Source organism: Sinohyriopsis cumingii, chromosome 12 (assembly GCF_028554795.1).
Source record: "Sinohyriopsis cumingii isolate HCF-2022 chromosome 12, ASM2855479v2, whole genome shotgun sequence".
NCBI lineage: Eukaryota > Metazoa > Mollusca > Bivalvia > Unionida > Unionidae > Sinohyriopsis > Sinohyriopsis cumingii.
In genome coordinates this window covers 54,954,038-54,978,119 of record NC_142972.1, presented here as the reverse complement: position 1 = coordinate 54,978,119, position 24,082 = coordinate 54,954,038, and the positions used below count along the sequence as shown (strand labels likewise).

General features: G+C 35.5%; 1 protein-coding gene across 1 annotated transcript in view; it reads right to left on the bottom strand.

The window, feature by feature from the left end:
- Positions 1-14,560, bottom strand: part of LOC149786485 (uncharacterized) — a 45,001-nt gene extending 30,441 nt beyond the window's left edge. The window contains exon 1 of the mRNA XM_089976947.1: positions 13,957-14,560. The gene's annotated coding sequence lies outside the window, so the exon portion shown is untranslated. The remainder of the gene's footprint in view (positions 1-13,956) is intronic.
- Between the last annotated feature and the right edge of the window lie 9,522 nt (positions 14,561-24,082).

Below are 24,082 nucleotides of genomic sequence, written 5' to 3'. Positions count from 1 at the left end.
CATGAACAGTTTACTCTTTGGTGTCAATGTGTCATGTATAATTCATTTGGACTTAAAAGTTATGCCAGCTGAACATGTTACATGGAAGGGATTGAATTTATTTTCTCCCCAACTATGCATTTACAAATTTTTTATATATGGATGTACACATTATACTAGCAATCAAAGACAAATAAAAATATTGATCCAATATTTAAAAAATTACTTCATTGTTAAAATTGTAGATGTTTTGGCTAAAACTATCATTAGTTCAATTATTATTTGCCTACTTATTTTTCTCTCATTTCTTACAAAATAGGCACACAATAACACATACCTGGCATAACTGAAGAACATTTAACCTCATGATTCAAGCTATGAAGTGTTCGGGTGAACATGTAAGGCAAGGTCAAATCAGATAGCGCTAAGTTAGCAAAAACATCAAATGTTGTCACAAATATCAGGCAACAGTCACTGTACAGAGCTACATGGAGGACTTTGGAAATTCAGTACAGCCACATGGACTTGTAGCTTCCTAAGAGTTTCCATTTTCCATTTCTGGCTGCGTCTTCAGATGGTTTTGTAAAGAAAACTCATTGTGTAAGTCATATGTACATAGATGTCTGGGGATTAAATTTTGTTCACCGCTCTCAGTGTCATAGAAGTACCTGACATTTATAGAAATTTTAACCTCAAAATTCAATCTAGGAAGTAATTTGTTTATCTATTGAAGGTAAAGTACAGACGTAATCTGATTAATTGACCAGTAGCAGTGGTGGCACCTAGGTAGTAATGATAATTCACTACTTGCTCCCATGAAACCATCAAGACCTTTTACACATTTATAAGTGGGTTGTTGCACTTGAACCATATTTACAGCATTTGTTGAGTGTATAATCTTTTATGACTTTTGAATGACTACATCTTTACACTTGCTTCTTTCAATCAATGAATCAATCAATATTTATAACTAAAATGTCAATGAGGTACCCATGCTGTCATGGTTACCTTCTTAATGTAAGGAAGCAGAGTACTGTTTGATATTCCTATGATCCTAACATGAACCCTGATTAGTGTGGGACACTAAAGACAATAAAATGGTAAGATAACCCTAACATGAACCCAGACTAGTGAGCCACACTAAAATAGTAAGATAACCCTAACATGAAACCCAATTAGTGAGCGACACTAAAATGGTAGAATAACCCAACCATTAACCATGACTAGTGAGCGACACTAAAATGGTTTGATAACCCTACCATGAACCATGACTAGTGAGCAACACTAAAATGGTAAGCCAACCCTAACATGAACCCAGACTAGATAGCGAAACTAAAATGGTTTGATAACCCTACCATGACTAGTGAGCAACACTAAAATGGTAAGCCAACCCTAACATGAACCCAGACTAGATAGCGACACTAAAATGGTAGGATAACCCTACCATGAAACCAGACTAGTGAGCGACACTAAAATGGCAGGATAACCCTAGTATGAACCTTATGACCGTTGCTCTAGTAGTCAGTGACATTTAGGTCACTAAAATTGACTATTATTACAATAAATGGTTATAATGTTACAAGTTACTACCACAAAAAATACATTATTCTAAAACCTCTGAGAAACACTTTTGGGGGAATTATGTATTGAATTAAAATTTTATATTGCTGACAAAAACATAATAAAAATCACCATGACCTTGAATAGCAGACACTAGGAGAGAGGTAAATTCTGTGTGATTCTCACAGAAACATTTCTTTCTGAATCAGAGAAGCATACAAGCTTAACTTTACTGAATGTCTGGCTTAAGGTGGAACAAAAAAATTAAAAAAATGGTAACAGAAAGCAGGATGTTGTTCCATTACAGAATTTTTTTCTCATCTTTCAGCTAATGCACAATAACAATTAATCATGTTATTTTCAATAGTGTGAGCAAGTGAGACAAAAACACAATAGAGACTTAACTTTCTCAAAATGAAACATTTATTGAAGAATGATAGTTGATGTCTCAAAACATTTAAAATGGTGTACAATCTGCTGTAATCATGTCCAATATTATCTCATCAGAAGCTTATGAGCTTAAGCTTGTCATTAAATACACAATGGGTAGTTATCACTCCAAAGGATCATTTGGCTTCTATCGTCAATTATGCTGCAAATAACCAACAGAATAACCACTGATGCTCCAACGAGACTGTCATGCTGGCAACATTTAAGATGTAACAATGTGATGCTGCTTTGTTTTGATCTCATTATATATTAATGCTCAAATGAATTAAATTGTAGTATTTTTTACACATGTCAATCAGCGAGGACTGCAAAACTTATTTCAGGTGAACATCTGTATGAAATCATGTATGATGCTCTTTTCTGTCCATATTGTTCACAATTATTTCCTTCTTGGAAACTGGTTACTGCAGCACTGTTCACTTGTCAAAGTATCTAGGATCTTCTCAAAAGAGGTTCTGAAAAAAGTGAGAAATAATTCATGTGATAATTCTGTAATTTGTTCCATCTCATGTGGATTTTACTACAGAATAAAACAGACACTAACAGGGAAATGTCATCAACCACTATTATAAATGGATGACATCATTCCTACAAACAAACTTTTATTATGCTGAAATCTATTATGGGAAGTCCCTCAAAGCTAGATCTTAGGCAAAGATCCCCGCCATTTTAAGTAATTTTAAAGATTATCCCTTTGAGTACTGATGGCCAAATCTGACGATTATCAAATTCATTTGAAAAATTTATAAAGTACTTAATACACTTGTGCTTAATGTGAAATTTTTGTTGCACAGATGTTTGTGAGAGAGTTGCTTACCAATTTTTCTTTGTGGAGTAAAAATCGTGATATAAGGAGAGTGGATCAGCATAATGCCTTGAAGCTTTCTGATAAATGTATGAAAATATATTCAGTGATTTTTTAAAAGAAGTTATTCAAAGTTTCATATGTTGAATTTAAGTATGTATACTTTTTGACAGATTTGGTGTTATCCTTAAAATTTTTAAACTCTGCATGGATGCAGTGTGCTATGTTTTGTTTTCATTTGTCTGGTTGTTTAGCAGATGAATGATGGACAGGGTTTTCCATTTTTACCAGATAAACATAGAAATACATGATTTCCAAACTGTCATAAAAACTAAACTGAGCATAATTTTAACAAATAGAACATTTTAGAGAATTTCGTAAGGGAAAATAAAATGAGGAAAATATTACATGATAGAAATACACATACATGATATCAATTATTCACTTACTTTTTCTTGAAAATTAAGTTGATTTTAAAGCAACTCAAAAACTGTGATAATTTTACAATATTATGATTTAGCATAGAATTTCACATTAATATCTGGGTATAAAATATGCTGCTAATCATATATGCAAATGTCAGTATTTGCAAGCTAAAAGTGGTAATTTCATTCTCTTCTCTTCCATCTTTCTTATGTTTCATAACTTTATAAAGCACAATCAAATCTGGAGACCCATATGAGAAATACCTACACAATTTGGGTGACTTTAGCAAATTCACATGCCTTCACTGGTCAGAGCACAGATCATAAGATCCACTGGGCAATGGACCTAAAACTGACAAAGGAAACATACTAAATTAGATAGTATACCACTTTAACTGTCAAGTGGCCATCCATTTAATACATACACAAAAATCTGGCAAGCTTGCCCCCCCCCCCACATGCTTTTTTACATCTCACCCCTGTGTACATATGCTTGATGCACACACACCCAGAATCCTAAAGAATGGCCCATATTTAATACTCAGAAATGATCAAGGATTAATAATATTAATGTGTTTAATAACACAGATATACCACCGATGTAGAATCTCTTGCTGCACCAAAGAAATAAGCTGTGTACATACATCATCAGTAGACACATCCACATCCACCCTCCATGCGCATGTACTAAATGGACAGCCCCCAATAATACATTCTTTACTCACTCAGGCTGCAAAGATAAAACAAGAAGATTGTTTCTTGCATACAGTGAAATACAATCAACACATCTGAAGGATAAAATAAGTGTAACAAAATTGGGACAGCATGTATTTATTATGTTATAAAGAAGCCTATAAAAGGTAAAAATTGCATATTTGCAATCTACTATTGCATACATTATATGAAAAAATAAAATGCAAAATAAAAGCTTAATTACAAAATTTTTAGAAATATAATTTTTTAAAAAAATATTATATTGTTCATATTAAAGTCTTAGCTAGACAAAGTTTACATTTAAATAATCATAAGATGGAATAGAAATAACAAGAACAAAGAGATGTGTTTAATAAACATGATAGCCCCACTGAAAAACAGATACAATGTAATATTTGATGAACATTTTAAACATTTAAAACACTGCGATACTGGCAGGACAATCCAAAAATGTCATCTATGTATGCAAATCCAATTGTTAACCTTATTTTTACCTTTGGGGGTGGGGTGATTGTGCCAACAGGGATTATGTAACAAGCTGAGCGTAAAAATTGTATAAAACATTTATGAAACTTAAAAATTGCTGTAAGGAAGAAAAGACAAGTAATAAATTACTTTACAAACTGAAATAGAATTACTTTCATACTAGCCATGTAAAACTCAGTATATTTTTATATACAGTTTGGTCAAGAATCGCTATATTGTATATCATTTTCATACAGTTTCAATTTCTACCCATGGATTAAGATGAAATGTAGTTGCAGATGAAGAGATGGATGGCCAGACAAACTGATCCAGTACTTGATGATTATAATCAGACCAGATGATTAAAAAATTCACATAAATACCGAACATTTTGTTAATGTTTACAGCATCTGCAATATTCAGATCACTGTTCCTTGCTGACTGCTCTTTGTATCTTTGAGTAGGTACAGTATATCAACCAGATTCTATTGGCATTTTATTCAGTCTTACATTTATTATCATACCTATTTTAGTAACATAATTAGATCTATTTGCATTTACTATAATTGGCTAGTTATCTGCATCACTTTACTGACTTCATCTGGTCATTATCATGGGAAGTTTCCAGTTTATTCAGTACAACAATCTGTAATAAGAAAGACAAAACATGATCTTTTGAAACAAGCTCACAGCTTTTACTAGCCGTGAAACCTATAATGAGATTATAATCGGTAAAATGAAATCAAAGCCAATAAAGATAAAAAAATGATTTCATACACTACCTTAAGACTTTTGTCAAGCTAAAATTGGAATAATCAAACTGTTTTGGTATGAAAAACTTCAACAAAATTTATGGATATAAGACACTAGAACATTAAGGCTAATTTAACTGTCATGATTTCACTAAATTACTGTAAATAACAAATAATGCAAATAGGAAGATTTGTTTACAAACTATTCAGTTATATGTAAAACACTGCAAGACAAATTAATAGGTATTGATGCAAATACATGACATGCCTTGAAGACAGCAAGTTAGTTTTCCATAGAGAATGTTAGCAAACTTGTTCCACTACTCAATAATGGAACCCATATCACTTGCATGTGAACAACTGTACTTTGTCCAATATGTTTTTGCAGAGTTTTGCATTATAAACACTTCGCATCAACATAGCCAGAAGGGTGTGTGTGTGTGTGTGTCTGGCGTGCATCCACTCCCGCTTAAAAAGAAACATACACACACAAATGTACAGTCACTTGTCACTTTAAATTTGACCATCATTTTATTCTTGCACATGTTTATTAGGTAGTATGCACACTTGGAGTGAATAGACACACACAGTTTAGCTTTGGTGCCCTTGCAAAGAAGTTGAGGCCTGAAGGAAATTTTGGAACAATCCCATTTCTGCACCACTGGACCTGATCCAGCCTGGCATAATCATATTGTTTACAGCAATGGGAGATATTTTAGACTCTGACATTGTTCAGATGAATTTCTTAATAATCTGTTTGGCAAAGTTATCTCCTATTCATTTTGAGAATTGCATTATTGTACAGGTTTAAAAATCAACAAGCTTGCAATAATGTCATGATGAATGCCAACACTGTAGTATCAGATGAATCAAAGTCATTGTTGTTGCTGTTGTGGGGTTTAATGCCATTTTTCAGCACACAATAGGTTATACATAGTATCCAGTATAACTGGTGAAGAAGAACCTGACAAGAACCACCGACCCATGGGAAGCTACTGGCAAGTTTTTTGGTCTTTACCTTTTTGGGGCTTAAAATTAAACAATCCAACTTTTTATAAATGGGAGTTAAAAATATCTGGTGTCGAGATTGTCAAACCACTCTATGACAAGATGAATTTAGAGTCAGTGCTGACCAAGTGTTGCATACTGGTTGGGCTTTCGGGGGGGTGGGGGTGGGGTATTTTATGTATCTCTGGTCCCTAAAATTATCAATATATGGGGGACATTGCCTGTTTGAGATGGGAGGGTGTCACAGGCCTCCCTCAAAGTGCAACACTGCTGATAATTGCTTCTGATGTCAAGAACACTGCCCACTTTATTCATTAAAAGTTCATACATTCTACACTAAGTTTGTTTTCCATTTGTTTTTATCAAACTCGTACAAGTTTTCACTCTTTGGTACTAATAAATGTTTACAAGACGGTGAGTAGACTGGTCTAAATTTAATTACATTAACTGTTGTCAGAAGGGTAATATAATATATTCCATTAACAATCCTTCATATGACTGATTTCAGGTCATTAACGTTAATTTTTATATTTGTATCATAACTGGTAGAGTAAAACTTTATTCTAGTCAAATTAAAAAATTTAGTATTTGCCTCACTGGGTGAATGTTGTATTTCGTTATTAATTGGAGATTTGTCAAACCAGGCTTTAAGTTCACCAATAAAATTATAAATTTCACACTACTACAAAAAACATAATGTGTAGGATATTATTGGCAAACAATAACTCTCAATAGAATGAAAAAAAAATGTATGCATCAAGCCGAAAGGGCTTGAAATGATGTCTTTGATTATCCTAAATAAAAATAAGTGAACCATATTTTGTTGTTGTCAAGTTGATGTGTTTAATGGGTGAAAATGGCTTTTAAATATTTGAATTTATGCAAGATATGATTGTTTCAAGCCTAGTTTAAGTCACAACGAAGATGAATAAAGGTCAGATTAGTCAAAATATAGTTACATATTCTGGCATTTTTTGTTTCTTCAGAAATACAAAGATTCACTAGTAGCTAGGGAAATAAGTTCAAGTGATTGTAGCAAGTTATTATTTCAATAGGTGGAGACACAGAAATAGCAAGTCCCAATTTTTGTTCCTTCTGCAGGTATTATGGTTTGCCAGAACAAATATTACATCTTGTATTACCCCACAGCATGAATGATTCATAACACAAATATCAATGAAAACAAGTAATGTCTGATATTAACTTGAGATGAAGCAAAAGATTCATTTTTCAAAACTGCCATTGTAAAGCCTCTGCTGAAGAAACCAACACTAGACCATAACGATTTAAGGTACTACCACCAGTTTGTAATCTCAAATTGATATAAAAGTCTTAGAAGAGCTTGTTCTACCCCAGCTTGCATCTCATCTGAATTCAAATAGTCTTTTTAGTAATGTACTGCTTATCGTCCTTGCCACAGTACTGAAATTACTCTTCTAAAAGTAGTTAATGACATTCTATCTGCTTGGGATAGCGGAAAGATTACAGTCCTCACCCTCCTTGATTTGTCTGCAGCAATTGACACAACAGACCATGATATATTACTTCACTGTCTTCAGCATGTATTTGACATTCATGATACATCCTTACTGTGGTTCAAGTCCTACTTGGTCAACAGGACACAAATTGTATCTGCAAATGGAATACACTCCAGCCCAGTTGATCTATGTTGTGGTGTTCCACAGGGGTCTGTTCTTGGACCTGTTCTCTTCATTCTATACACTCAGCCGCTCTCAAGTGTCATAGATCATCATCCAGTGTCTCACCAATTTTATGTTGATGACACCCAAATATACAAATTTAGCCACCCAACTGAAGTTGATGCTATCATCCAAGGTGTAGAGAGGTGCATTTAAGTTGTGAAATCATGGATGACATGTAACAAGCTGCAGATGAATGATGATAAAACTGAGACCATTCTAATCACAACAAAAAGACTTTCTCATTCACATCCTTTACCTCAAACAAGTATCAGCAACACCAACATTAATTTCACACAATCAGTACGAAACCTAGGTGTTACTCTGGACAGTACTCTCACACTGCACCAACATGTCATGAACATATGCAAGGATGTATCTCTTGAGCTGATATGCATCAGCTCCATTCTCAAATATCTTTCAGCTGATGCCACTTGTGTGTTCATTAGTACTTTCAAGACTGGACTATTGTAAATCAATTCTGTCTGGTTCATCTCAGTATCTACTCCAGAAATTTCAAAACACAGCTGCTCGGATCATACTTAGAGTACCACGATCAGAGCACACCTCCCTGCTGCTCTGTACCCTACACTGGCTATCCATTCCATCCAGAATCAAACACAAAATTTGTTCTCTGTGCAACGTTTCACTGTCGGACTATAGTCCAACATACCAATCCGACCTCACCCATATGTGCACACCAGCAAGATACTTACGCTCCTCTTCCGACAATCATATACTCATTATTGCCACTATGAAAACAAAGTCATATGGACATCGTTCTTTTGCATACCAGGACCCAGCAACATGTTATGAATTGCCCACTGAACTCAGACACAAAGACACAGTGATCCCATTCAAGAGTGCTCTAAAAACTCACTTATTTCGACTGCAAGAACAAACTTAAAGACCTAATGTTTCCTACCTTAAATATTCTCAGCATGTTTGTTATGTTTTCTAATTTCATAGCATTTGTTTTGTAATCATATCATTATATATGTTTTCTTATCTTATAGGTGTTGTCTGATGTTGTAAAGTGCTTAGAGCTTCTAAAGATTAGGTGCTATACAAAGTCCTCATTATTTCATTATTATTATTATTATATGCTACATGAGACTATAAGGCATTAAAATTTGGTTCTTCTTTTAAAACAGTATATCTTAATATACCTTCTTAATTCCAACCTAGTATATGACAAATATACTGTTATTAACTTCATTTTATTATAGAAAATGTTTATTAAAAATAAGGGAGTCCCAGATTCCTCCTTATCCTCTCTTGCAAAATGGTCCATATAATATGGAATGTGTTAAATGGCTGTTAAAACCCAATCAATATACAATTCAGTAAAAGCATACGACTTAAAATAAAAATCATACACCCATTATGAAGAAAAAGAGTCTTAACAATAAAGATAATAATACTCTGATATTCTTAACTCAAAATTATTTTTAAAATCTCATTAAAGGTTATGCCTCCTGTAACAATACAAAATTCCATAATCAATAAGTAAAAAAACCTCACGCAATGTTGACAGCTTTTTTAAAATTAAAAGTCACGATGAAATCGCATATTCTTAATTCAAATTTGGGAAAATATTGTTTACTTCATCATAATGTAACTTCTATCTGAACAGGAAGCACAACAAGTTAGTGGGATCTCAAATAAAAATTAAAAGTCCTCATATCAAATCTGATAATGCCAAAAAAATAAAATTATATTCTATATTCTCTACAATAAAACTAATCATTCATTATAGTCTATAGGTAAAAAAAATTTGAGAATGCCAGTCTTTATACATAACGTATATTCAAGCAATGATGACATTTGCATTTGAAAATGTAGTAAAAACGATACCTTCACTATATCAATTTTATCACTGTTTGAAACAAAGTAACTGAAAAATGAAAAAAAAATAAGCTGTTTAACTGAAAATGACATGTTGCATACAAATTGTGGCATGTTTAAAGACTAAGTTACTCCACATAGTAAATATCTAATTATTCACAACAAATCTTTTAATGGTACATTGATTTTATAATTTTAGGGAAATTCATCTGTTAAAATTATAAATATTTAAAGGAACAAAGATAATTTTTCAAAATAACACATATTCCATTTTTTATGTAGCTCTCAGAATATGTGATTTTCCATTTCTGACAATGATTATGCTTAATATTTAATTACCAATTGATTAACTCCTTATTTTGGCCAGATAACTTGTGTTTTGAAACTCCTCTCTGAGAACCTTCCTTCCGTAGTATGATGTCTATAGAAGCATACAGACAGCCAATTGTTCTTTATGGTGGTTAAGTACAATTTCCTAGTGCTCAAAGGTATTATCTTTTATCTTTTTGATACTTCTGCTCCAAAACTGAATTTTTAACAAACTTAAGCTGTGCCAAAGTTTCACTTTCTCAAATTAGTACTTTACTGAATACTATGATTAGACTGCTCTGGCTGGCCTAAGTGGTTATAGCATCACCATGGATGTGGGAGGTCGCAGGTTAGAACTTCGGCTGAGTCATACCAAATTCTTGCAAAAATGGTACTAACAGCTGCCTCACTTGGCGCTCAACATTAAGATGTTATTTTTAGGACTGGCTGGCCTGGTGTCAGGTTAATGTGACTGGCTAGGACATTATGTTACATGTCTGCAGCATGATGCCCAATTGCTAGCCATCACTATAAACAGCCACACTGCAGGCATCATAGCAATATGACTTTTTTTTTTAAAGCTACATTAAAAATCCAAGTCACACACACACACTACTGACAGATTTCTTATCTGTTCTTCAATGCTGTATTAGGGTTTTAGGTCCATAAATGCCATAGCTTGCTTGCTCCGACAGAGGTGTTTTGACCAAATAAATAACTGTACTTCTTATTATCATGTGTTAGTTTTACTTATTCAACAGATCTTAACCCTTAAAGGCTGTATAGTTTTGAAGCACATGATCCAGCAGGGCTAAATTGTTTGAGAAAAGAAATGAAAAGTGCACTCTAATTTTAAATTGTATGTAATTTAATTAGGTTTTGTATCATGTCTGCTTTACATTAAATTTTGATTTACTGCTCGCGGGGGTGGGGTGGGGGTGGGGGGGGTGGACTGGAAAAACTATTTTGTCCATTCAGAGTACATCGGACATGTATTTAACACCAATCAGTCACTGGTATCTCCATTAAAACTTTCCCAGCTCCAATAATCAGATATATTTCATAATAACAGAAATCACCGTCTTCATCAGTTTCAGCGGCCAGTATTTGAGGAACAAAAGAAAATGAACCAAGCAGGGAATTAGCCTTTTTGTTTTTTCTAGGTAGGCTGTATTTTTAACATGCACTTGTAAAACTTCCTTTTTACATGGCTTATACTATGACATAATGCTTACTACAGGGCACAATGTGCCAATAAAATCTAGTTTAAGAACCATATATGTCAAGTTGAAGAATCCAGATGTGAACAGTTGCCTACCTGAAAAAAGACTTATGTTGCAAAAAACACGACGATACCTCTACTGGTGTGACTTACCCAAAGCACTTTAAATAAAAATTGTTTACAGTGCAGAGTACATTTTCCTATGAGTGACTTTAAATTGTTGGAGTTCCTGTGCATCAATATTTGGGAAATTCATACAAATTTTGCGTGATTGATGCCCTGGAAGCATCTCTGTATCTGCTTTGTAATGAATCTAAAGATAAAAAACAACCACTGGATAATAAATTGTTTCCAAACTTAACAATTATCAATGGATGGGTAATGTGGGGTTTAAAAGATCTTAAAGTAACTTTTATGTTCTCAGAAATTTTCAAATATATTTTCAAATAATGAAAACAAAACATTGGTGGCTAAGCTAACAAAACCCTAAATCACAAAATTTCTATCATCACATCGGTTAAAAGTAGCATTGTGAATAATTGTAACCAAAATTAAAAAGAAATAATGGCCAAAATTGATAGGTTGGAAACAACTGGGTATTTAGTTTACTACTAGGTCAATGATTATGCAATCAACTTTTTACCCATGATAGCAACTAACTGATACATGTAAAATAAAATTCTAATGAGTCATGATCCATACAATAAAAAGAGTGGTCACGCTATACCTCCTACTATGGTTTGTGGTCATTGTGGTTTCAGCTCTGTATTCCTGTCTGGGTGTGGTATTTACCTATCTGCTGTGACACCAGGTGGTTTCTCTGACAGGTCGTCTCAAGCAAAATAGAGGTATACAGTGCTGAAAATACAAAAATAATTTAATTTTGCCACCAGAACAACTTCATACAAATTTGAGTCATACACTCTACTCTTACAGCATGGCTGGTTAATCTAAAGAGTACAACTTGTATCAATTTATTCCATGCTACTGCAGATTTATAGATAAGCAGTGAATTTTTATATTTTACACAATCAAACTGACTAATGTTTTGGAGACAAATTGTTCAATGCGTTGATAACAGTATTTAGGCATATACTACTCTTGCTGTACGTACAGTATGTACTTCATTTTGGGAATGCTGAAATCAGATCAAGTTGAAGTATACTTAGCTAATTAAATGCATAAAAAATATATTAATACTTAAGAAAGTGCTTAGATAGCTTCATTTGATTCAAGATACTTCTCATCCTTTTAACCAATTTTGGCATTTCTGACTTCATTGCATTACTGCCAACTGAAATGTAGGCCAACGAACTTGAAAACATTTCTTATGTGAGAATTTGTATTAATTAGAAAAAAGACATCAGAGTTAGTAAAGTCTGATAAACTTTATTACTTTAATTTGTAGAAAAATGTGGAGACAGGCTGCCAAGAGTGTGAGATATTCCTGACAATTTGACTTCTTGTTCTGATGTTAGTCAACATTGGAACTCACTACACATACCGTTATTTAATCAGTAAAACCTAAATCCCCAAAACATAAATATCAGGGTTGATGTCTTACACTGTTATGATTACCTTAAGCCCATTTTTCATGCTACACAACAGTAAATATATCTGTGGAGGAAGAACCTGGAAAACCACTGGGAAAAACCACGGACCCATGGGAAGCTAGTGGCATGCTCTCTCAAAACGGTGCAGAACCTGAGACTAAATTTTCCTGTAAATATTAAATGTACTATATAATAATAAATAAATAATTTAAAGAGTAAATTGTAAGCAACAATAACCCTGACCTGCGCATTACATTATACAAATGACTGCCTGTAATGCTGCTGATTGGTTATGAACTACTAAAGTATTCTCACACCATACCCTTTGATTGTACCACCCTACTGATCTGAAAAACAGAAAGAATAAAATATATCAAAAACGCACAAAACTTAGCCATTGCATTCACTGATTTATGAATTCTAAACTGATTGCCTCCAGGTGGGTCTCCAACACTGCTGACTTTTTTTAATCAAAAGGGAGCTTCTTTAGCAACATGGTCGCCATTTTTGCTTGGGCCAGCTTGTTTTCAAGCACTGTTGTGATTGAAATTACTGTCTTTGAAACTCTGTAATTCCATAAATTTGGGATTTACATCTCTTTGAACACGTGTATACAAGAATTCCTTCTATTTATTTGTTCAAATTGTTCTTGAAATATTAGAACAAAAACATTGCACATATTGGACGTAGATGGCACGGCTTCTACTTAGTCCTACAATGTAAGACATAGCACATGTTATTTTTGTTTTAGTGATATGATGCCCACAACATAAATATCAGTGTCGAGGTCTTACATGTAGGACGAGGCTACGACTGAAATAGACTATTATAAAAATCAGAAATGGAAGAGTGCTTACAAACAAACGGGAGGATATGCGAATACTATAATTATAATATAAATCTACCTACCTCGATGCATTTAAAGTCTCTTGTATAACAGTTTCGGCTTTAAAACAAAGCAGTCTAGGTGAATTACTAGGTCTACGAAAAATACTAAACATCTTGCCCGCCATGACTTTTGTACATTTTGTACTCTTCAGTACTAAAGATTCAGCATCCCGCAGCATTTCGCGAAACAACCAATGAGAGTGAATCTTACAATTATTTTACTGAATACTAGTATACTATTGGTTCCAACGATTTCGCATGTGAGCGATCTCACATTCACATCATGGAATGAAGCAAGAGATTATATCGAGGTCGCTATCAAGTTTCATTGTAACAAGTGGAAACCCCGTGCGAGTCCTGCCAGTTGCATATCAGTCAGGGATTGCACAAATTCTATATTTACGAAGTGGGCAAAAACGAGGGAAAAACCCATAATTTATATTTAGTGCAAAGGCAAGCGATTTTACAACTAGAGAATATTTTCCGTTGTTTGTTGGGAGGGGGAGTCCTGGTTGCGGCGGAGGTGGCATTTACTATAAATACATATATATATAGATATAATGCATTCAGATGGATGTCACTTTTTTTACCTACATTCATTTACCAGACCAGCCTCCATACTTGCAAGCACATGCATACTGTCGCATTAATAATTAGATCGCCTACCTACTCTCATGCAGCTGAACGTACATTGGCGTGTTTGTACGATGTGTGGTAATCAGCTGATAAATATATTAGACAATTGATATGCTAACGCTAGTTTTCAACAGCCAAATAGGATAGATTTCAAGGGAGATTGTATTTATACAAAATAATCACGAACTAGCCTAAAATGTCGTATTAATTACACATCTCAAGCAAGAGATATTCTCAAGGTCGTCTTCATAATACATTCAAGCATGCGCAGAACTCGTGCATTTACTGTGTGCTTACTGGTCGCTTGAAAACGAGGTTTTTACTAACACTATATTTAGAAGTGGAGAGACATGGGAAAAACCAGGAACTTTAAAATATATTTAGCAGACATCCATGTGAGTTGAGAAGAATTCTAATTGACAATAATGTTGTAATGACACAAGTCTGTACTGATCGTAAGATGTTCTTTGTTTAGACAACACAGCATCGTAATTTAAGGATCGTATGCATATATACGTACGTTTAGTGTTTGCACACCATATGTGGTAGATATGCTGGCGCTCGTTTTCAGCAGCCAAAGAGTGGTAAATATTAAAAGATGCTTTATAATTTAAAAAAAAAGAAAATAAATACTATGCTAACTTGGGCGAACGCCTATAAAATGTGGGTTTACATACAAGCATCAAACAAAATTTAGAAAACTGGCAATTACCGGCTTGGGCAGAATATTTTCTTTTCTGAAAAAAATATTATATTGAAAGAAAGAAGAAAAAAAGAAACACGACGAGTGAATATATTTTTCAAAGTCATCTGATTGTCTGTAATTGCAATTGCTTGATGCAAGTTCAACTGTAATAGTATATCCTCAGTATCGTACTACGGGTAAATGGCGCCAGAGACGACGATGAAGGCGCAAAAAAGGTTTTGTCGCCCCAAAACTTCTGGCACTTGTGGTTTTGGCACCCCAAGACCTCTGGCGCATGGGGCAACCGATCCTTCCACCCCTACCCCGATCGGCCCGCAGGTACCCCCACCCTCGACACCCATATTAATTCGCTACTGTTAATCACAATAATCCAAGAGAACATAAAGTCACACAGACATACTATGTCACTAGTAATTTAATTAGCTACCAACTCACAGGCAAACGAGCGCCCTTTTTGCGTTTACACACGATGATTATTTGCTGCATAATATTACTTAGATATTTTTTTATGATAATGCTTGATATCAACAACAATGAGGTGTACCTTTCATAGAAAGTACTTTTAAAAAAATAATTATCAACTAGAATAAAATTTATTAATTACACATTACAATGGAACTTTATAAAGCTGGGTTAGGCCGAAGATCTTTCATTCTGGAAACATGTGGCTTGTATTTTCAACAACATAAAATCATCAAGGTAACAGGATAGAAACGATTTTTTCAAACCTAACTTATCATTGTACCTTTCGTCAGCAAAGAATAATCACCTACATTCCGCAGGCAAATATATTTCCATATAAGCAGACATTCATACGGACAATCAAACAGACATGGCAGGCATACAGAAAGGCAGTAACTATTACATTTACATGCCCAACCCGATCTTCATCCTTACCTTTACCACCATCTTTATAAAACCTACCTACCAGCATCACTTGTTTTGGTGCCTTAAGATCTCTGGCTCCCAGGGCAACTGCCCCACCCCCACTCCCACCCCCGTTAGTAGCCATTGCTTCCACTGCTAGCATTGAGATGCTGACTGTAGCGCTATTGATTTGATCACCAACACCTGTTTACACAGCGTAATATATGCACACAGTGAATGACATAGAATTAAAAACAAGATATTTACCTTTAATGACACAATTGCCTAAACTAATCACTCAGCAAATTACATCCCCGCTAGCGTGTAACGAACATTTATATCAAGAACTCAGGCAAGAGATTTTCTCAATTTCATCTTCAAATGCATTAAACTATGTGCAGTACATATGAACATACTGTGTGATTCCTGATAGGTTGCAAATCAGAAATACCAGACACTATATTTGAAAAGAGGAAAAAAGAAAAAACCGGGTTACTATAAATATATTTAGTAGACACACAAACACATTTAACGGCATTCTACTGTATGTGAATGTGACCGTTCCGGTGGCCTAAATTGTCAGGTCGGGGATTCGAACCCAAGCCGAGTCATACCAAAGACTTACAAAAAATGGTACTTAAGCTGCCTCGCTTGGTGCTAAGCATTAAGAGGTTAGTGTTAGGACTGGTCTGCCTGGTGTCAGGATAATGTGACTGGGTGGACGTCATGCTACATGTCTGCAGCATGATGCCCCAGTGCTAGACATCACTATAAACTGCCACACTGCATACATCGTAGCGATACGACTGAAACAAAATTGTAAAGTTACGTTAAAATTCCAAACACACATACATGTACACACAGTCACACACATTATATACATGATTGTTACTGGCAACAATGTTGTAATGATGCAAGTCTATGTTATCTATACTGATCGTGAAATGTAATTTGTTTATACTCCACATCATCATAATTTGAGGAGCAATGCATATTTACTTAGTTTTAGTTTTGCATACCGTATGTGGAAGGTATGCTAGCGTCATTTTCAACAGCCTATTAAAAGCGGTAGATTTTCAAAGAACATTTTATTAAAAATACTCTGCTAATTCAGCCACTTTTATAAATGACTATACAATTTGGTCCACATACACGCAATAACCGAATTTTAGAAAACTGGCAATTACCGAATTAAATGGGTCTAACATTTTCCTTCTGTGCACACGAGCTGTTTATATTTCAAAATATAAGACACGAGTGAATTTTGTTTTCCAAACCCGTATGATCGTCTGTATTAAGAATCGTTGGCTGAGTATTTGCTTGATGCAAGTTCATCTGTAATAGTATATCCTTCCAATTCAAGATAAAAAGAGCCACTCCCCCAAAAAGGCCGAAACTAGGAAATGTTTTTGACTATCCCTGTTGTATGCTGTGTTTTAAAAAGTTTTGGTCTACGTAGTTTATAAGGAGTATTCGGTAGATCGAGCAGCATAAATTTTTATCTACCAGAACATTAAGTTGTTGCAGATTTAGGTCTTTGTTAATTGCAATTTCATCGCACGTATAAACAAGTACATACGGTAAATATCAATATGAAAAGCAATGAAGACATGAGAAGCAGACAGCAGACACGTGTTGGGCCAACATAAATAAGCTGGAAGACAGGACAGTTGCTCCAATGTTGGTGAATAGTGATTAAAAATAATATAACGTAAAATAAAAATTTAAAATGCATGTGTTTACTTCCATGAAATACGTGTAGAGTGTAAATTAATCCATTTCGTTACAATGTTAGTACAATTTTTACACAGTAGGATTATGATATCTTGATAACTCGTATTTGTTTGCCTGTAGATGGAGAGTAGTGAATGGGGGCACTAGAGCGACAATGGGAATTAGCATTAAAAACACCCCTGGGCAAATATAGCGACAATGGAAATTTAACATGGAGAAAAATCGTGGGCAAATATAGCGACAAGGGAAATTAACATGGGAATAAATCGTGGGTCTGTCTAGCGACAAGGGAAATTAACATGGGGAAAATTGTTGGGTCACTCTAGCGACAAGGGGAATTTAACATGGAACTATAGTGTGGGTCTGTCTAGCGACAAGGGAAATTAACATGAGGAATAGAGTTTGGGTCTGTCTAGGGACAAGGGGAATTGAACATGGGGAATAGAGTTTGGGCTTGTCTAGGGACAATGGGAATTGAACATGGGGAATAGAGTTTGGGCTTGTCTAGGGACAAGGGGAATGGAACAGGGGACTCTAGTGTGGGTCTGTCTAGGGACAATGGGAATTTAACATGGGGAATAGATCGTGGGACTGTCTAGGGACAATGGGAAATTTAACATGGGGAATAGATCTTGGGACTGTCTAGGGACAATGGGAAATTTAACATTACGGAAACCCCTGGGGGATATAGCCTCAAGGGAATTTAACATATGGAAATTGAACATGGTGGATCTGTATAGCGTCAAGGGGAATAGAACATGGTGGGACTGTCTAGGGACAATGATGGTAGAGGGTCAAACACAACAGAGACAGAAACATACATACACTAGTACAAGCGTGAGATTTATATATAAAGCATTACCAAGACCTGAAATCTTGCTGGGGTGTTCAAAAATTTGCATAATTGTAATGATGCTGTAAATAGCTATAATCAAGGAAATGCTCAACGACAAAATGGATATGACTAAAAGTAACGTTAAAATGACGAAATTGTCCCAAAATTTAAAGGAAAATAAACATATCTCCGAAAATTAAGTTACAATGGTTTAGACTAAAATGGATACAATTAGTAACTACTTACAATATCAACTTGTGCGACGATCGCGGATAAACACCCATGTATCTATTTATAGCTATAATCAGCTGAAATTCCTATGAAATCCCACTATCTATTTATAGCTCCAACTTGTGGGTTATTCCTTTGGAAAATCCCACTATCTTTTTATAGCCTCAGCTTGAGTGACGTTCCTGTTTATGAACTCTAGTACATATGTATAGCTACAACCTGTGGAAATCCCCAAGTCCATATTTATAGTCTCGAAATTTCCAGCGTCAGTGACGTCACTGTACTGAACACTAGGGGATAAATGTCAACAGTGTTGCAAGTGGCTGACCGGAATACGCGCTACTGCAGGTAGGTAGGTAGAATGTATTTGATAGGGATAAAGGGAGTTTTATACGGACAAACAGAGACCAATAGACACACACACACAAACACACACACACACAACGTACGCGCGCAGACATACTCACACACACACACACACACACACACACACACAACGTACGCGCGCAGACATACACACACACACACGCACACACACTATAAAACAGATAAAATTAGTAACTACTTACAAAATCAACTTGTGTGACGATCGTGGATAAACACCCATGTATCTATTTATAGCTATAATCAGCTAAAATTCCTATGAAATCTCACTATCTATTTATACTACAACTTGTGGGTTATTCCTTTGGAAAATCCCACTATCTTTCTATAGCCTCAGCTTGAGTGACGTTCCTGTTTATCAACTCTAGTACATATGTATAGCTACAATCTGTGGAAATCCCCAAGTCCATATTTATAGTCTCGAAATTTCCAGCGTCAGTGACGTCACTGTACTGAACACTAGGGGATAAATGTCAACAGTGTTGCAAGTGGCTGACCTGAATACGCGATACTGCAGGTAGGTAGGTAGAATGTATTTGATAGGGATAAAGGGAGTTTTATACGGACAAACAGAGACCAATAGACACACACACACACACACACACACAAACACACACACACACACACAACGTACGCGCGCAGACATACTCACACACACACACAAACACACAACGTACGCGCGCAGACATACTCACACACACACACACGCACACACACTATAAAATAGATAAAATTAGTAACTACTTACAAAATCAACTTGTGTAACGATCGTGGATAAACACCCATGTATCTATTTATAGCTATAATCAGCTAAAATTCCTATGAAATCTCACTATCTATTTATACTACAACTTGTGGGTTATTCCTTTGGAAAATCCCACTATCTTTCTATAGCCTCAGCTTGAGTGACGTTCCTGTTTATGAACTCTAGTATATATGTATAGCTACAACCGGTGGAAATCCCCAAGTCCATATTTATAGTCTCGAAATTTCCAGCGTCAGTGACGTCACTGTACTGAACACTAGGGGATAAATGTCAACAGTGTTGCAAGTGGCTGACCTGAATAAACGCTACTGCAGGTAGGTAGAGTGTATCTGATAGGGATAAAGTGAGTTTTATAGGGACAAACAGAGACCAATACACACACACACACACACACACAACGTACCCGCGCAGACATACGCACACACACACACATACACACACACACAGAGATGGAAGAGGAAAAAACAAACCCCAAATATACTATCAACACAGAAGGGAGATAATACAAACCCCAAATAAACTATCCACACAAACGTATGCGAACGCATACAAACCCCAAATATACTATCCACACAACGTCGCTAACGCATACAAACCCCAAATATACTATCCACTCTCGGGAGGAAGAAGAAAAAAACAACCAAATATACGATATACACAACGTACGCGAACAGACACACACACATACACACACACACACACACACACACACACACACACGCACACCACATAGGGAAGAAGAAGAAAACCATTATACACTATCCACACGGAGTGAAGAAATAACCCTTTATATATATTATCAACAGAGAGTGAAGAAAATAACCCATTATATTCCATCAATACAGAGTGAAGAAGAAAAAGTTTTTTGAAAGCACCTAAGCCCTCACCTGCAATGACCAACTCTACCAAACACCTACACCCCACCCCACCCCACTCCAACACTACAAAACCCATTTAACCCGTTATTTTATGGCATCAGTGTGTGATTTAGGAAACATCAAGACACAAAAATGATGGATGAATAGACTGACTATTGTTTACCGACTTGCATGCCTAAAGAGCGAGCGTGATGGAAAACATCCTTCCATTTCAATTCTAACTAAAACATGATCCAGAGGGATAGAGAGAGGTGAAAGAGCACAATTTCATAAAGTGTGAGTAAAAATAAAACACGCCATCCTTATTATACAATGTCAAGACCAAGAGACACTTACGTTTTCTTTCTGGTATATTCTCTTTTAGAAGGTAGCATGAAATTTCACATCAGGGCCAACGCATCGGCTCACATTGTCAATTTTTCCATTTCCATGTCTTTACTGGCACAAGTTCTTCATCATCTTCAATGTCTTCTTCTTCTGAATCCCTCTTCTCTGTTTCGTCTTGTTTTTTTGTTTCTTCTCTTTTCTCGTAGGGCACTCTGAATTCCAGTGTCCTTTCTCCTGACAACGATATTAGGTATCTTGACTTTTGTCTCTCTTTCTTAGACGAAACAGGTATTCTGGACACAAATACCCGTTTACCTTTGCAGATATAGCAAACTTCATTAGCACTTACACACTTTCGTATGACTCTCATCAAATCAACGACCAAAAGAGTAAGTTTTGTTGCCACTTTCGCATGTGAATTATGCTTTCGCATGACTTTTAGCAAATATTTGACCAGCAGGTCGATCTGTGCTGACTCTTCCATCTTCTTGATCGTTTGAGAGCGGAATGAATACTCTGACGTTAAGACACTCTCCTTATATACAGGGACCTGCTGCGTATGAAACCTAGTCAAATGTAATTTTGCAATAAGATGAAACGATTTCATTGAGGAAGTAAAAGGTAATGATGTACCGTATCGCCTCACACAAAACCTGAAGTGTTAGTTCAAATCCGTGTCAGCAATTTCGAAGACGACATAACTGAGCTTTAATCAATGCTCTCCAATTATGCCACAAAACCACGAGTCCTGATTCACGCCAAAAGAAATTTCGTTCGGTCCATAAAAAATAGTATCACATCGGAGAAACGCAAAAAAAACTTCCAGAAAACTGAGAACGACGGCTTACACCTACAACGTAAATGTATGAGTTCAAGTAGTGCGTAAAACTTAGTCAAATTAAATTTTTATAGTCAAGACGAAACGATCTCTTTTCGAACAAGAAAGCAGACACCAAGCGACAATGGCAATCCGTGTCACACAACACTTTTCAAAATGTATATTATCAGAGGTTTGTTCTAGCGATCTGCACGGTTAAATTAAATGTTGACGTATTTTGCAATAAGACGGACACAATTTCCATGGGATCGCCCATGGTACGATTGTTCGTGCATTAGTTTAATTTTTAAAAATATTTTTTATATAAATCGCCTATAGGATAGACCCAGTAAAGCATGGCCATTCTCGTCACTGTCTGAATAGCTACTCAAGTCAATTCGAAGCGAACGCGGTAAGAAAATAAGTATAGCCAATGAAATGGCTTACAACGGGTGATGCATTGTTTTGTTCTAGGACTGTGTGGCATAATAATCCCTATGTTCTTGCGTTGTTACCATTACAGTGCAGACAGACTGAAATGTGAACTTACAAGCCCTCTTTGTGTGTTGTACCATTTCCTCTTACCACATCAAAATACTGAGCGTCACAGTATTGGTTCGCGTTTTCAAGCTGACCATTTTTTTATATCTCACTTAAACATTTCAACATAAACACTCACACTCACATCGGTAGAGTCAGAACAGACGTGTTACAGTATTGAGGGGCATGTTATCTTTCTTTTTTTCAAACTAATAAATTTGGGGTTTGTATGAAGTAAAGAACCGAAAGTACAGTGAAACTCAAGGATGATGACCCAATCTGTCTGTCTATTGATGCGTGTATTTACTTAAGAAGAAATATGACCTCTAAAACACAAAGAGATACGGCAAGCATGATTAGATTAAACACAACTATGTTTTCCTTCACGCCCGTGTAATTTAGAGTTTCAATCGTCTTTGAAGACAAACTTGGTTTCCTTTTGTAGGGCTTGAAATAATAAAAAAAACTGAAAAATCTTAAGCACTTTGCTATAGATAATTTCATCAACAGACTAAACAACATAAATACCGTTACAACAATTGAAAGCCTTAAATCTTCTATCAAAAAGAAATGCATGAAAAAATTAAAGATTAACGATAACTAACCAATGAAACCGAATTTAACAAAGGCAATGACATGTGAAGAAATGCCTCTCACTTTGGAAAGGTAGGCGAATGTACTCTGTCATGCACCATCAACTTGAAAAAAATTATAAACAGAGAGAAACCTGAATTCAAAATTCAGTGGGTTTTTTTCTTCAAAATTATTTCGTTTCTTTTTTTTTTTTTTTTTTTTTTTGTTGGAACAAATCTAAGCACTAATATAAAGTGGAAAAGGGAAAATGCACATACGAGCTTTGATATTTCTGAAAAAATGACGGGATATTCCTAACGTTCATAACCACCTATATATGCTTGGACTTGTCTGTGACTTATCCACAAAACAAGATGTACATATTTCTGGTCAAGCTGCAAGTGTGTGCGTGTTTTTGAAAATGGTAAAAATTGGATATACAATTTTCTCGTGACACTTATAATGTGAAGAGTCTGTGCAAGTGTCAAAAGCCAAAGTCATATAAGTTTTGTATTTCGTACGGCTTGTAAAGATTTCCACTTTAGAAAATGTGAAGTATCACAAGCTATTATCACAAACAGAAGTGGAACATAGGGGCTTGCAAGAAAGAAAATAACCCAGACAGTTGGTGTCATCAAGAGTGCTAGAGACGGTACCCGAACTTGCTTGCTTGCTTACTTGAATTAAAGTGATTTTCGCTCTAATGGAGCATGTATCACTGGTTTAATAACGCACCGCGTGATATTTAATTACTCTTGGGGAAGGAAAGAGAGCCTCATCCCTCAGGCTTTTATGTACTCACAGACTATTTTTAAATTTAGCCACTCAGGTGTAGGACTAACTAGTCCTTAACAACCTGACTGAAAGGCTTTAAACATGAGTGGGAATTGTCTCACCACACACTCATTTTTCTGTCCGAGCGTGGTAAAGGAGGGAAAAGGCGCTCAGCAAGACAGTCATGGATGTTAAGTACTCACCAAAACGCTAGCCCGTACTTATTTCAAATCAAGTCCCGTTTTCGCTAATCGACAATAAAAAGTACCAATAATGTGTTAGCCACCTGTGCAATTAGTTCAGATCTAACGATTCTGTTAAATTTCCTACTTCCTA